This window comes from Macrobrachium rosenbergii, chromosome 42 (genome assembly GCF_040412425.1).
Source record: "Macrobrachium rosenbergii isolate ZJJX-2024 chromosome 42, ASM4041242v1, whole genome shotgun sequence".
Lineage (NCBI taxonomy): Eukaryota > Metazoa > Arthropoda > Malacostraca > Decapoda > Palaemonidae > Macrobrachium > Macrobrachium rosenbergii.
The window spans coordinates 34,752,362-34,767,879 of record NC_089782.1 but is presented as its reverse complement, the minus strand read 5'-3'; the positions used below and the strand labels follow the sequence as shown (position 1 = coordinate 34,767,879).

The window sequence follows — 15,518 nt, the reverse complement described above, 5'->3', positions numbered from 1 at the left end:
GTTGCAGGGACGGAGAAATAATATCCCGAGTCATAAGTTGCTTTATTCCATACACCAAACGGGTAAACAGAGAGGGTACTGCAAGGTGCACAACTCGCGCCGAGAGAAGCAAGAAGAATAATCATGCGCATGCGCAGAGTGCGGATTCATGCGCATGCGTCAGCATATACAGACAGTAATATATAGAGTAATCCACACAAAGATTAGACCGAGCGGGACCCTGAGACCAGCAAGTTACGACGGGACGGTTTCCATATAAATATGCATCGGGACGAACTTTTCTCATCGGCCGGCGTCCTGAGACGTATAGAATGCTCAGTTACGTCAACTTCTTTCATTTTCGAAACATTGACTTGTCGCCGTCGTTAAACTTTTGCCATCTCGTCGTGCATGATGGGAAATTTCACCGTGAGTTTATCCATCTGCGTCAATCTTATAGCGCATCCCGATGTTTTTTTTTTAAACCTCCTAAGAAGAGATATTCTTGGAGCTGATAATGGACACGAGATGACAGAGAGAAATATATATATTTATATGAATGGAATTGTAAATGGTTTCGGTTCCTCCCGATTACGGAACCATGTGAATTATATATAAGATATGACAATGCTGTCAAGAAATTTACTTGTTACCTTTAAAGATAATGAGTTAAATATTGTGATCAATAAGGAAAACTTAGATTATTTAGTCTTTGGAAAACTTATATAAACATTTTTCCGTTACCTTTCCCGTAGAGAGCACACAAGCTTTACGTACCCCATCTATTATTATTCTCTGGGTCCGCATATAAGATCCATTACCTATTTTATGAAAGCTAAACATTAAAGTAAATAATTAATAAACTGAGGATTTTAAAGATAACAAGATCATTATACACTGCATATATATATATATTATATATATATATATATATATATATATATATATATATATATATATATATATATATCACAAATACTACGTGCACGAATCACTTCTATGGGTCTATCTTTCTTTCTTACATATTCAGCATCCACACTTCACATCCACAGAGCAAGATTCGTCAGACAATCCCTACGTACATAATCCTGATTTTTGTAGACACTCATCGTCACACATTCTAGTACCTTATTGCCTCGCCTACACCCTGACTTAATTATTTTTTTCATCTTATCATCTGAAATCTTACTCCTAAATACTTCTGTTCTCTAACTGTCCGCAGAATGTTCACTAATCTCGGTGGCTACGATTTAACTCTCATTTTCCCCCCTCTTATGAACAGTTTCGAACTCTGTCACTAACCTCAGCAGTTTCTCTTGAATTGTCGCCTATCAGTACCTCCCGGTAACCACGGCATTCTATAGTCCATTTTCTGTCACTGATCAGACACAAACCGAAGAATCAACGTTGGTCCTATACTCTCCTATGAAGCTATGAAGTACGAGCATAAGCAGATCCGTGCAACAGAGATTGGTCACGAATAAACTTCCACCACTCAACCTGCACAAGTCTGGATAGTTCCTAGGTATTAGCATTATCCTTGACACCTGCATCAGACAATGTTATCTGGAGCTTAGAAAGACACAAATCGTTCATTATCTATTGTTTTTCTCAAATTGGTACGAGTCACTAATTTACAGTGGTGCAAATACCCTCTATTTCTGGCTAATAAGTGCAAATATTACTCCTGGTATAGTTTGTATTGGTAATAATTCGCTATTTTACGATGGTAAACAATACAGGAGTGTCTTTTCTTTAGGATTAATGAAGTAATATTTTAACGTTTATTCTTTATTTATTACACTTATTTGAGCCATGAATTAATTTAAATGATATTAAATTTATCTACGAGGACAGTTCTTTTTCTAAAACGAAGTACAGCTTATATTTCATATATTTGTATACAGAACAGTTCCAATTTCAAGCCAGTGTACGAAGTTTTCTGAAAATGCCTTGTGACGGGATTTACAATTGAGGCTGAATTTCATTAAATCAGCTGTACTCCAGAATGAAATAAGAAAATCTCATCTTTATCTCCTCTTGTATCTAAGAAGTTATTTTAAAAAATTTTAATCACAAGTTCAACACAAAATAAAAGCAACGAGCACAGAAAAATCTAGTTAAGTTGAATTTCATCGGAATTCTTTTTCTATATTGATTTTCGTCGTAATGCATAGTTTAATTTGCCGTTATAATGTTATCGTACACAGCATAGTTATTAATTTTACCCATTTCTATCATAGATTGCAGAAACATCCAGTCTATCAGTTAAAAAGGAATAAAAGCGAATGTTTTTTCTTTCTTTTATCAGTAGCTGTACACTGAACGTAGCAGGAGCCGAGTCATCATAAATAATAGGGGTAATAATGCTTATATCAATTCATTAGATGCTCCATTAAATTTATTTTGGTGTTTTATACGAACTGGTTTGCCAAAGGCACTCCGAGCTTAATAATGGGCCTGGTTTCATGCTGCACTGTCATTTCATCTCCAACCCCTCTTGATAATCATTTTGTGTTTATTTTTCCCCTGCGCAGTCATCCACTGAAGGATGGATCAAGTGCAAGATCCCCATTTTCTTTATCCGAGGTTCCCCGTATACGACTATTAGCAATTTTAAGCTTCGAGTAAGTTTTGGTCGTATTGTAATCATGAAAAGAGCAAATAGCATTTCTATATAATAGCTCCTCACGAAGATGGCAAGGTTAAATACTTGTTTTAAATAGCATTGCAATGGATTTAAAGAATACGACAGATGTGTGACGATGTCCTAAAATTTTATAAATACCACGAAAATCAACGACAAAATACGCTCATCTTATAATTTTGTTTGTATTTTTCTTTCAGTCGGTTGACAAGTTGATACTTAGCTGTCCGACAAACGTTAGAATGTGGGTCTAATTATGACGTCATCAAGTCTGTGACGAATTGATTAATTAACAATGCCTCTGTGAAGGAAAAAGGAAAAAAATGCCGTGGAAGGACGCACACAGAAGAAAAGTCTGCGCACCCCACAGACTACCGAATGCTACATTTGTCTGTATACAGATGAAACATCACACCGTCAGGCAGCTTGTGGATGTTGCTGGCTTTTTCCTTAACGAAAAACTCTTTCTAAAATACCAGTAAACAAACAGAATGCTCTTATATACTGTTCAGTTATTTGTTATATACATTACAACCTAGAATTATCTGAGCTTAACAAATAAGTTTTCAGAAAATGTATGCTAAATGTTGTACCTATTTTAAAGATACAGCCTTCATATATGAGATCATTTATCCATTAGAATAAGATGTCACACATAAAATCTGAAATAAATAAACGTGTTATGTATAAACAGGTGAAGTCACGGTAGCACAGCTAATTCAACGAAAACTGCCTATAAAATACTCTCAAGAGTTTGGAAACTGACATTAGACAAGACGCAGTGACAGCACCCATTGTAGTAATTGCGCATGCGTATTTTGACCCATATAGTGGTTCTGCCACGCCTTCCCCTCCGTGTAAGTATTTTTAGTTACTGTTATTCCAGGAATTACGCTTTTCATACTCCTTTTGCTGGTTGGGTAACTTTATATGAATATTTCTTTAAATTTCCTTGTGCTGTGTATTTCCCCCTATGGCTTTAAATGCAGTTTTAGAGGACGTTTCTTTCAACCGGTGTTCCTGGGAAGCCTTGTGTCAGGCTGTAGTGCATTTTTTCTTTCGAGACTTGAAAATTAGACCACTTAATGTTGTGCTAGTTGGTCATAACTATAAATCAAGTGGTAAGGTAATAAAGTGACTAATTTCGAGCCAGTTTGGATGAGTGCAGACTGATTTATAAAGTGAGTAAATTTCAGTTTTTGATAAAGGTTAGCTTACCTTATGCGTGATGGCTGGTTTTGACATTTGTAAAATTGTACCTGAACCATTATCGCTTATTTAGGACTTGAAAATATAATTTTCGTACGTCTTAATTTATGTTTGCAAAGTTTCTGATGTTCCGTACATTAGCAAATAGCTTAGAAACTTTGTAGCCTTCATCCTTAAAGACCATCTTACAATTTTGGGGACCACATTGGCGAAAGCAGGATTTTTGGGAGGGGGCCAGTGGCGAAAGCAGTTTTTTTGGGAGGGGGGAATACAAATCGAGTAAGACAACGTTTAATTTAACCAAACCTGATCTTTGGGGCCAGGTCCTCACCTAGCCAGGAGGGCCAAAATCCCCAGGACCCCCATGTAATTTAACCTAGGATGCTGGGGCCATGCGTTGCCCTAGATCCCATACCTAATTAACCCAGGGGACCACATCCTTATCCTAGGGGGCTCTGTCCTTCCTTGGACCCTGTACCTAATGTAACCAAGGTTTGGTCCATATTTAACCCTAGACTCCCTACCTAACCAAACGTAAGGGACCACATCCTAACCTAAAATGTTGGGTTCTTACCCAGCCCTGGACCTCCTACCTAAACTAACCTGGGTTCTGAACCCCTAACCTGCCCCTAGACCCTTACCTAACCTGACTTAGGTCACTGAAAATGATTAACAAGGCTAGGACTTAACTAACTTAACCTAACTTAGTGCATAAGATCCTTACCCTAATGCAGAATAGTAATTTGAAAACATTCTATAAACTTGTCTTGATCAGAATGGGAATTGTCAGTGGAATTGATGTCATCAGACCTGCCAGGATCTTACCTAGAAGTTGAAGGCCGCTGAATATAAGACTGTGGAGGGTTCAGCATAGGCTGCAAGCTGTTATGAAGAATGAGCATATCGGCTGTTTCCTAGGAAATTTATTTTTGAAAAAGTGGAAATGTACTGTACAGTTGAAGATGGACTTTTTACCAGGGCACCTAATCCATCATTTGAGGTCTTGCCACAGATGTTCTATATATTTTGTTTATGGATGTCAGGATAAGAGGGATCTATGAAGTGTTCATAGTGATTATTAATTTGGTGTTCGTAAACTAAAGAACCAATGATTTGTAGGCTATTAGTATAAGGTAATAATGTAGACAGCCTTGACATACTTCTGAATAAAAGCCCATCCAGTCAACACTGTTCTCAGAGGAAATGTCAAGACCTGAACGCCATTTGGTGCTCCCAACACTTACTTAACTAGTGGTTCATGAATAAAGTACTGTAAATTTCCATGGTGGAAGGTGTGACACTTCCAAGAAGGTGCCTTAGGAATCACCAGCATAAATTGTCAACGTCGAGTTTTTCATCTTAGGAATATTCACTATACTAGTTTTCCCTACAAGAGCTGTTAACCAGCTCATTGGTCTGGTTAAACTAAGATATACTTATTATACTCTAAACATGCTGTCCATTCACTTTGGTTTAAGGAAAGACTGCATTTGGTGTGGTGCAGAGAATTAGTAACGCACAATGTTGCATTTGGGGTGCTGCAGAGAATTCAGGTAACGATAATGTTCCCAAAGGTAAATAAGAGTGGCTGTGTGAGGAGCAAGAAATTGTGCTTAGAATTGAGCAACTCAGCCAAAATAATCCAGTGAACAAGAGGTACACAGCTAAAAGGAGCCATGACTGCAAACTTAAGCCAGCTTTTCAAGCAGCACCTGATTTTCGAAATCCCATGTAGGAGTCTTAAAGGAAACCTAAGATTGCAGCTTAAAAACTCCTATACTGAGTACAGTAATGGTTTCAAGTGAAATTGTTTTTTTTTTTTTTAACCTTACATAGGATAGCAATGTGTGTGGATGTGTTTAGGTTTTGGAATTTGTTGAAGTCAGTGATTTTAAAAATGATTTCTAGTATTAGTAATATTTTTGTACTTATGCATTTCTTACTTATATGACAAAACAAGTGTGGGTTTTTTTGTCCTAGGTCAGAATTTTGGATCAAAGCTTTTAAGGAGTGAGGGCGACTGGAACTGCTCTATAGTCTGTTAAGCTAGCTTTATCCTAAACTCCTGTCTTAACCTATCTTGGATGATGTGGGTTACATAGCCTAACCTATCCTAGTGAGCAGTGATCCCAACCCCCTTCCCTGCTGAACTGTGAAATGGCTGCCAGTTTCATGATACAGGCATTTGTTCCTCGCAGGAATGAATGGGCATTGTTAGCGAGTGGATGTGCTGGAACTGGTGTTCCCACATACAAAGTGAACCAAATATGTTTTTTTCTGAAATTGGTTGTGTAGTAGGACAAGGAAAGACCAGTTAGTAGAATATACAATTGTCAGTGACAATGCATCATATCTTCTAGAGAGGGATTATTATTGTGTTACAAGAAACCCCCTGGGGTTCTGCTCTTGAGTACCAAACCCCAAGGTGCCTTTGAATATGTCTTTCAGCAGCCCCTGGGACATCTGGATATATTTGCCTTTTATCTTGTTACCGATCTTACTGGGTGATTATCAGCGTTTTTACTCCTGTCCCAAAGAACTCGGGTAGTATGCTGAGTGGCACCCCAGCATGCTAGCTCTTCAGGTTGAGTCGCCCAGAGATTCCCCAATGGCCTACATGTTGAGGTAGCTCCACCTACCATGTACCAAGGACTGGACCATCTTCTCCGATTGGTGTTGCAGACGGTGTTTTTCTGGTTAGAGCCATTTTGCAGCAGGTTGCAAACTTAATTGTCCTCCTTCAAGACAAGATCCTCTCAGTCCATCCTGTGAAGGCTATTGTTCTGCTTTAAGGGGCAAAAATCATTGTTCCTTGGAAGTGTTGTCCATACTTACAATAGCTTTGAACAGTTTTGCCCACACTGTTAAGTTCAGCCTTAGGAGTGGGATGTGACCTCCTTCAGCCTAAATGTTGTCGTAGGACCCTTGAGGGAGGCCTTGTATCAAAAGATCTTACCCTCAAGTCTTGCTATGGAGGGTGGGATCTTGTTACAAGATCTCACCCTCATTGTAGCTTTTTGATAATTTGCATGGCCTTTTGTATCTTGTATGATGCTCAGAGGGCTTTGGATTCCACTTGTTCTTGTTCATGAGTATTTGGCAAAAAACTCAGAACCCATCTTTTTCAAATGTGACTTGAGAGTGTCTTGATTGCTTCCCTACATGAATTTGTTAGCAAGGAGCCAGATAAGATACTTTTATGTCTGGTGGGAGGCCTGCAGCCCTTTCTAATTAAAACTTGGTCTCCAAGGCCAGAGATTGCCATCTTTTTGTGGTACCAGCAAGCATAAGGTGGTGGTGTCCAGTACACATTCTTTCTGGCTTTAGCACAGCTTCCTGAAGGGACCAAGTGGACATTCAGTCTGTGATGTGAGGAGGATTGTTGTCCAGTCCAGATGAGAGATCCCTAAGCCAGGGTTATTTTGCTCATCTCTAGCTGTTTGGGGAATTTTTTGGTTCACAGGTAATGAGGCAGCTGGATTACCTGTGCCTTCATTTTACCATGGACGTCGCCCACAAATCCTTGGACCCTTTTCCTTAGGAGCTGTGGGGGCTTCTCAACAGGTTCTTTAATCTTGAAGCTCCTGTCAGACAGAAAAAAAAAAAGTATGAAGCGTTTGGTATTTGGATGGCATAAAGCTGGTGGTCGAATAGGTGAACAATGGACTATTTATTTTTTTATTCCTCTTCTATTCTGCTTTCTTTGGAAGGCAGCAGTTAGGCCAAGTAGCCTATGTGCTGGGTGGGCCATGATACAGGCAGACTATACTGCAGTGCATTGTATCTAGAGCTTAGCTCATAAGGTGGTTTTACTTCCTGTGGTGTTACTTCCTCCACTATCTTTCAGCCACCCACCATAGTTCCTAATGCCAACAAAAAAGGGCTTTATGACAGCAGCGGGTGAGTGGGGTCTTCCCCCAACTCACCCACCTACCACCACTTAGCCTAACTACCTTGTCGCTAAGTTTCAACAGCCTATTCCAGTTTGTGCTGAGGAATTATCCCACATAAAAGTGTATGGTTTTAGTATGTAGGATAATATAAATTACTTTGAAAAATACCAACATTTTAAAGTTGTAAGGGACCACTCTTGTCTTTGTAGTTGTATACTGGTTACTGGTGTTTTATCTGCCAGGAACTCTGTGAATACAGTACACTAGTAAAGGTCACTCAACTCTTTTTGTGGGTAGTTTGCTTTTCATGAAACATTTCCATTTGTAGCAGATGAGACTTTTTATATTGTGTATTCCAGTCCGTTTAAGGGTGTGATTGGAAATTTTAGCATAACTCTACAAATGATTTTTGGAACTTTTCACCCATTTAGTGTTATATTTTATCTCTTTTATTTTACTGGTAAATCATCTTTACATTTTCATTACTAATCATTGTTTTCATATTCAGTGTGTTTTTGGCTGTGTAATGCGCTTCATAATAGTTTAAGGTTTCCTTTGAATACTGTTTTCCAGAGTGCTGTTGCAGTTGTCTATTTAGTGATGATCATATGACGTTGATGGGCAAGACTGAACAATGCATATATACTATAGTCATTGGTTAGACAAACCAGCGTATGAATCACTCCCTGACAGGTATGACCATTCTTTGAGGCTCATTTGGTTTATTTTCTGTGAGTTCAAGATTTCTTTGTCATAACACTGTTAGGTTGTGTGTACCAACTACTTCACTCCAGGCTTTATTTCAGTTGAGATTCCATTAAAGCGTTATTTATGAATTTAATTGTGCATGGTTATGTAGAATTTTTATTATTTCAAAGTTACGTTTTAAATATTTTTAAGATAACCCATGTCTAGCTTTCTTTTGACAACTAACCTTCCATTTTTCTTTACAGTGTGTTTAACATCTAGTGGTTGACAGTACTGGAAGACGTTATCAAGACTTTAGGATGTACTGCATCATGTCAGTGTTTGAGCCATTGTACTCACAGGGCCTGGAGATTGCATTGTCATTTTTGTTCTTGACCATCTTAGGGATTCTCACAAACTTGATTGTGCTTCTGTATTGAAGTTGGAGAGGAAATAAAATCACTTAGTAAGTATAATCTTTTTTTATATAGAAGACTAATACTTTTTTGCAGGTCAGAAGATTCTTCCATCTTTTACAGTACAGTATTATTAACCCACCACTCTTGAAGTGGTAAGTAAATTAACCAAAACTTTGTCCTTTGTATCATCACTTTCCTTCACTTACTTCCTTTAGAGCTTCAGTTTCTTTAGAATTTTGCTGCTATAGTTTTCAGTTACCAGACCAGATTGTTTGGTTATCAGTGTCTGTAAGTACAGTTTTATTAATCACTTTTGTGTGAATGGCTTAGTAGTGGTGTATAGATATAACATGCATTCAGATACCTCATAAAAGAGACTGCTCTACATCTGCTATGATTTGGGATTATGGACAGTGGTGCCTCATAGCAGATGCAAATTACGACACGTGTAATGTCACTATGGATTGTGCTTACTGTCCAGCCTTGGGCTGCTCAGATAGGACAACATAAAAAAGCAACATCCATTTTTTTCAGCTCCCCCAACCCCCCAAAAAAGCTGCGTACTGTAGGTTGTTTTTGAAAAACTAGACTCTCATGTGTCATTGTACAGCATTTCTGCTGGGGAGTGGGCGTGTTTGTGACGTGACAGATTCTGACAGTTAATATTTTCAGGCTTGACAAGATTGCAGATTTTTACAGTTGGAATATTGTATGTGCACTGGCCTTTTATAAGGTCTGATATATTGCTTGAATTTTAGTATTGGATATACTGTAAGTGAAACATTTTCACTCTCTTTGTAAGATGCAGGTTGGCAGCGCTTGCCAAGTTATCTAAGTGAAAAGGTCAAGATTTGAATAAAGATGGTAATTTAGAGCTAATTGAATGTCAGTGGACTTTATTTCAAGAAAGTTTGAGCATCAATAAGATTTTGGTGGTATGAGAATAAAACCTTAATAAGAATACTGTATTAGGAGTCAGATATCCATAATACTATTTAGTGGGGATAATGAAAGGGAAATAGGAGATGGATTGGACAATCTTTGCATCATCCCAGAAAGAGTAGTATGTGATAGTGTCAGCCTGGCTCCTGCAGGCACCAGATAAGTTGAAAGACCCAGACCTTCTTGAGTGAGAACTTTGGGGTGAAGGCTGGAGGTGAATTAAGATTGTGGAAGTAAAGGCACAGGAAGATGTGAATGGCAGATTTTCACAGAGCCTGTTTGGCTGTATGTTATTGGAAACTTTGATGATATCTGTAGAATACAGTTCATTGTTGTGTAGCCAGCCAGTCCAGTGACTATGGATGGGAGACCCTGTGTATTGTCATGTGTTGAAAATAAAAATAGATTGGTAAGGGATCCTTCATAAATAGAGATACAAGCAATGCTTTAAGTAAGGAAAGTGATGTGAGGAACCGATGGGTAAAACTCTTCATTGATAGATTAAATTTTTGTACCTGCAGATGTTTGCTCACAATTCTGGTGAGTAGTAGAATTGATAACTGAGTACCATGCCTACTTTTCTAAAAATTATTTGATTAATTAATTGAATCTGTATTCATGGAATATATTACCCAGGGGTCAGAAATGTAGGCAAAATTTGTTATGGCTGGCCCAAATGAAGGGGAAAGAATAACCTAAAAGGTAAAAAAAAGTAGGCAAATTGATTGAAATGGTTAAAGTGCTGAAAAGGAGAGCAAATGGAGTGGAAGTTAATTAGAAGTACAAGTTGTTTCCAAATGGATACTGCAAAAACCTTTTGATAATCTGGATTGTAAGGTTATTTCTTCAATGCACAGAGTACATATTTAACATTGGGGCTATGACAGAAATTTTATTTGCTAGATTTGAGTGCCTAATGGAACTCCATTACTGTATATATGATTATTTATTGTAGTCAACTAGAGATATATTCAGAACATTAGATTTGAAATGCCTTGAAAATAATTAACTAGTTTAACTAAACTGTTCTCTATGCTTTCCAGGTAACATTGCCAAAATGGAGAGAGCTAATTATGGAACAAGCTGCTGTCAAGTCCCAAGAATATATTATGCTCCTGAATCCATGTATCTTCCCCCGCTGTTGATATTGTATTTTATTTTTTCAATCGGTTTCAAGAGGATTACCCTGGCTGACAGTTCTTGTATTTTATCTGTGTTTTTGTCAAAGATCTTTCATTCCCACTTGAGACTTGACTGATGTATTGAACATAGCAGCTACAAAGAAGGTATAACAGCATTCCAGAATATAACCTTTGTTCCCTGTGGGTAGTCATCTGTACTTTCAAGAGATGGTATGATCATCTTCAATTCCTTTGTTGCTCACTAGATGCATTAAGTTTCTTCGTGCTTTCAATCTTCTAATCTCTATTCAGTGTTGGTTTAACATGAGACCTTAAGGTTATTTCTTTGTTAGTTTTTCACTATTTTTTGTATTGTTCATTTTACTACCATTTTAGCCTAAACCTTGGTCCCTGTATGACTTTTTCCCATTTTTAGAACTCTATCACTAGTTTTGTTGTGTGTGTGTTGTTGTTATGAATATCTTGGCTCTGGCATCTGTTTCGTTTAGGATAACATTTTTCTCTCTTAAATTGGAACTCCTGCTTTATCACTAACCTTATTCTCTCACTCTTAAAGTAAAATTGAAGTTTCTCACAGATTCCATTGTCAGTATGAGTTTTGTTTGTCTTTTCATCATAATCATTGACTGACATTTTCATGTCGGGTTTCTTTCCACTCTTCTTTGCAGTGTGTACTTTCTGCCTGGATTACCTTTTGTCCCAGGTCTTCGTGTGCCCCTCCTGCCATTTCCATAACTACTAATTCTCTCTCTCTCTCTCTCTCTCTCTCTCTCTCTCTCTCTCTCTCTCTCTCTCTCTCTCTCTCTCTCTCTCTCTCTCTCTCTCTCTCTCTCTCTCAGTCTTTGTGATCCCTGCTATTTTTGAGCTGCCCAACTCCAAAGCATCTGCAGAGCCATCAGTTACATTTGACTTGTTAGTATTGTACAACCACTTCCGTAAAGTGGACATTTTTATTTTTTCCTTTCCCTTCACCATGAACCTGAATTACCTGGCATTAATTTTAATACTTTTCTAAGACCTCTCCCTCTTTTGCGTGTCTACTGTTCTGCTGTTAAAATGAGGTCCTGCTCTAATGAAGCTCCTAGGTACCTCTCTTTTTTTTGTTTTCCTTTGATTTCTGCTGACCCTTAATAGACTTCTGCATTTCATCTCAAGTTGTTCTGATATTCACTGTTGCCACTTGCACATTGACTCTCTGGTACCCTCTGGTTTTCTTAACAAATGTAAGATACTTTCTTAAAATCCATGAATGTATGTTATAAGCTTTTTATTTTGAATGGTACTTTATCATAGATACCTCTATACCAAGATGTCAATTGTGGGTTTCCATGTCGTGGAGCCAAACTGATAATTGTAAATACTAACCTTTGTCGGTTGTACCTCTACTAACACTAGAGGATGTGACAGTCAGGAGATAGAAAAATTTTTACAAGGATTAACGGAGTTCACATTACTGCTGTGAAAATAAAAAGAATTTTATAAGAGTAGAGACTTGGCAGATATAGAAAGCCCAAGGCTATAACATTTCCATAGGATTTTTTTTTGTTATAATTAAACATTTCAGGTTTATTGGAGGTTGCACTAGCGTAAGGTAGACGATGTTTATGGCCTAAATACTAAGTACAGTTATAAGATGTTATATAATTATTATTTACTCTACCCAATGTATGCCCTGTAAGAATCTAATCATTTAAGAACCATGAGAAATGGAGAAAGAATCACAGTTGTAAATCCTTTCATATTTATTCTTTGACTTTGCAATGCCTTCCTCCTGTGTGAGTTTTTCCATTTGGAATTGCAAAATGATTTTGATAGTTCATTTGGAAACTGGAAAAGTATGTGCTATAAGAGTCCAGATCATTATGGTACAGTATTTTGGGGTTTTTTGTGAATAAAATACCTGTGTGTTTTGTTAACTCACATCTCTCTCTCTCTCTCTCTCTCTCTCTCTCTCTCTCTCTCTCTCTCTCTCTCTCTCTCTCTCTCTCTCTCTCTCTCTCTACTCTCTCATAACTATGAAGGTAGTATGAATACATTTTTTAAATTGTGATGCAAGTAATGGGCAACATTGCTTAGGGAATTAGTTTTTGGTGGGATTTTGCCATCAATACACCATGTAGACGCAGCTAAATTGTGTTTGCATCAGCCCAACTGCTTAGTCTTTTACGTCGCCTATGTTTTCGCTTCCTTTGTGCAGTCTTGCTCGATAACACTTGTTACTCTTTTGGGTGTTTTTACCCAAAAACACTTTTCACTGTCATTTGGCTGACGGTACCCATTACGTGGCTTGACAAGTGAATTACCTTATCAAACTGTCCAAAAAATTTGAATCTCCATAGATGGAATAGTGCCAACAGTGCACCTCGTGTGATACACAGTTTGCTTGCATCGTCGATTTGGACGCTAACTGCAACCTCGCCCATTTCTGTTGCTGTACCATCATTCACAATCTCGTATCTTTCTTTTCCACCTCCACCTAAGAAAACCCCTGTTATACCTTTCTGCCGTTCCCCATTTCAACGCTGTAGGACCTCTTAGTGGCTGGCCTAAGTGCCATCTTCCATTGCATTCCAACAATGTCTAATGAAATGACTACTGCTGTATGTACTTACAAGTACAATAGTGCTAAGTTAAATGGCCTAAGTTGTAAGTAAAGTGCCAAGCATTATCAATGCGGTGCAAACTAAATCGATTCATTTATGGGCGTCTTAAACTGAGTACAGCAGAGTGTTGCAATTTACAAGTAAGGAAATGCTATTCAAGATTAGCATCATAGCATCTTGGTTGCTGAAATTCCTTGAGACACTACACTGTCGAGTCATGTGCAAGGTACTCTAAGTACCGTATTTATATATCAGAGCAGGGAGCATTGTATTAAAGTACGACGTATGGGAAATTCGGATAAATTGCCAACGTTTTAGTCGTGCCCAAAGCAAATTAGGTTAGTCTCGAGGAAAACCATGCTTGGTTGTAGTTGCATGCCGGTATTTAACAATATTGAGAAAAATAAGGGCTGTAGGAGTTTCCAAAAAAAAAAAACCGTGTGAATGGGAACTCGAGAAAGTTTACAATTCTAGGCATACTTTTCGAAAGCTGTGTAAAAACCAAGTATAATTTTATACCGTATTGGTGTTACCCCGATTTCATGTAAACCATAGAAAACTGTAGAGCCCAAGAGGATAATTAAAATATTGATTACTCACGCAGGTGTTTATTTGAATTCCAAATGCAATTAATTTTTTTTTTACCCCTTGGAACCAGTATTCCAATGATCCAAGGAGAGAGTTCTCGGCAGGAGGTTGAGTCGAGTTTCTGGCTTCGAGACATTCCAAGAGTGTTTCCTAAACTGATTACTGTGGAATGGGCAAAGCCATAACTTCTCCGTGCTTTTCCATGTGTTTTCCCGTTTTCTGTCTACTAAAGGACTAAATTGGCCAAGGAAAACGAAATATACACAGGAAAGCTCTGGGAGGGGGTTGGGTAGACTTACCACCTAAGACGAGTCTTGGTTTCAAGTTCATTCTTGTGGCTTTTGTACTCGAGAGAATAAATGCTTGCGTGAAATGTACCGGCTTATGAAACATGGTGTGCGTACCACGTAGAGTTTTACGAGAATTGTGTGTTAGTTTTCTAGCATAATGACCTTTAAAATATTGCTATGAGTCTACGCATTTTACACGTACATATTATATACCCATTGTTTTTTTTTTGATGTTTCGGAACAGATTCTTCAAAGTCGTAATAAAGAAAATGGGTTTTACTCCGCATTATAGAAAACCGAGGAACAGTTAGCAAACAACACAGACTGCATTATGTTTTCGAGGGTTTTGTCCACAGCGATCAAGACTTTGTAGCCGACAGAACTTTTGTCTTTGAGCTTTAAAGGATAATTTACTTATAAGAATAGATAGTGGTATTTATATTCTTAATTTCAGTGATATTTATAAGGTGAATCGACTTGGATTTTCAACATGGAATCGACTAAATTAACTTTGTATTGAGGTTTCACATAGCCTATTCTCTGGCATCTCCCAGCATTTTGTCGTCAAATTTGCCATCAAGCTGTCAGTAATGGTGACAAAACTGGAATCTTCTCAAGTTTATAGTAGTGTTATAAACACGAAATATTCATTTTTCTCACCAGCACTTATGCTTGATATAAAATATGAAGGCAAAATGCTGAACGTCAGACAATTTGCATGCGACACATCTTTAGATAATAAAAATACCCATTGTGACTGACTTCAAACACTATGATTCCTAAAAAATTAAATTAATCGAAATTACTATATTTCACTCTTCATATACCTTTTCTAACCTGATTTTCCCCCAGCTTGTTTTTATAAGTTTGATTAGCTTGTAACACAGTTATGTGAATTAAAAGCTTTTATACTGATTACTGACCAGTTTCAATTACCTATTGATTTTAATTTAAAGTACACTTTAACCAGTTTACTCATAGTTTTTGAATGGTTAATTTTACATCATTTGTGAGTTTAATTACATTTTTACTGCAATATATTTCAGCTTTCACTGAACTTTATCTCGAATTTAAAACCAAATTATAATTGAATAATCCGGTTTTCAAACAGCAAGTATT

The 15,518-nt window shown here is 37.6% G+C and overlaps 1 long non-coding RNA gene across 2 annotated transcripts; it reads left to right on the top strand.

Annotated features, from left to right (window-relative positions):
• The first annotated feature begins 3,320 nt into the window (after positions 1-3,320).
• Positions 3,321-14,120, top strand: LOC136828245 (uncharacterized). 2 transcript variants are annotated; one of them, XR_010849966.1, is made up of 4 exons: positions 3,321-3,483; positions 8,302-8,421; positions 8,682-8,881; positions 10,820-14,120. It is a non-coding gene; the product is annotated as an uncharacterized lncRNA (long non-coding RNA). The 2 variants fall into 2 exon arrangements; XR_010849967.1 differs by lacking the exon at positions 3,321-3,483 and adding an exon at positions 3,610-3,807 and having other exon boundaries at positions 10,820-11,850.
• Positions 14,121-15,518: the final 1,398 nt, after the last annotated feature.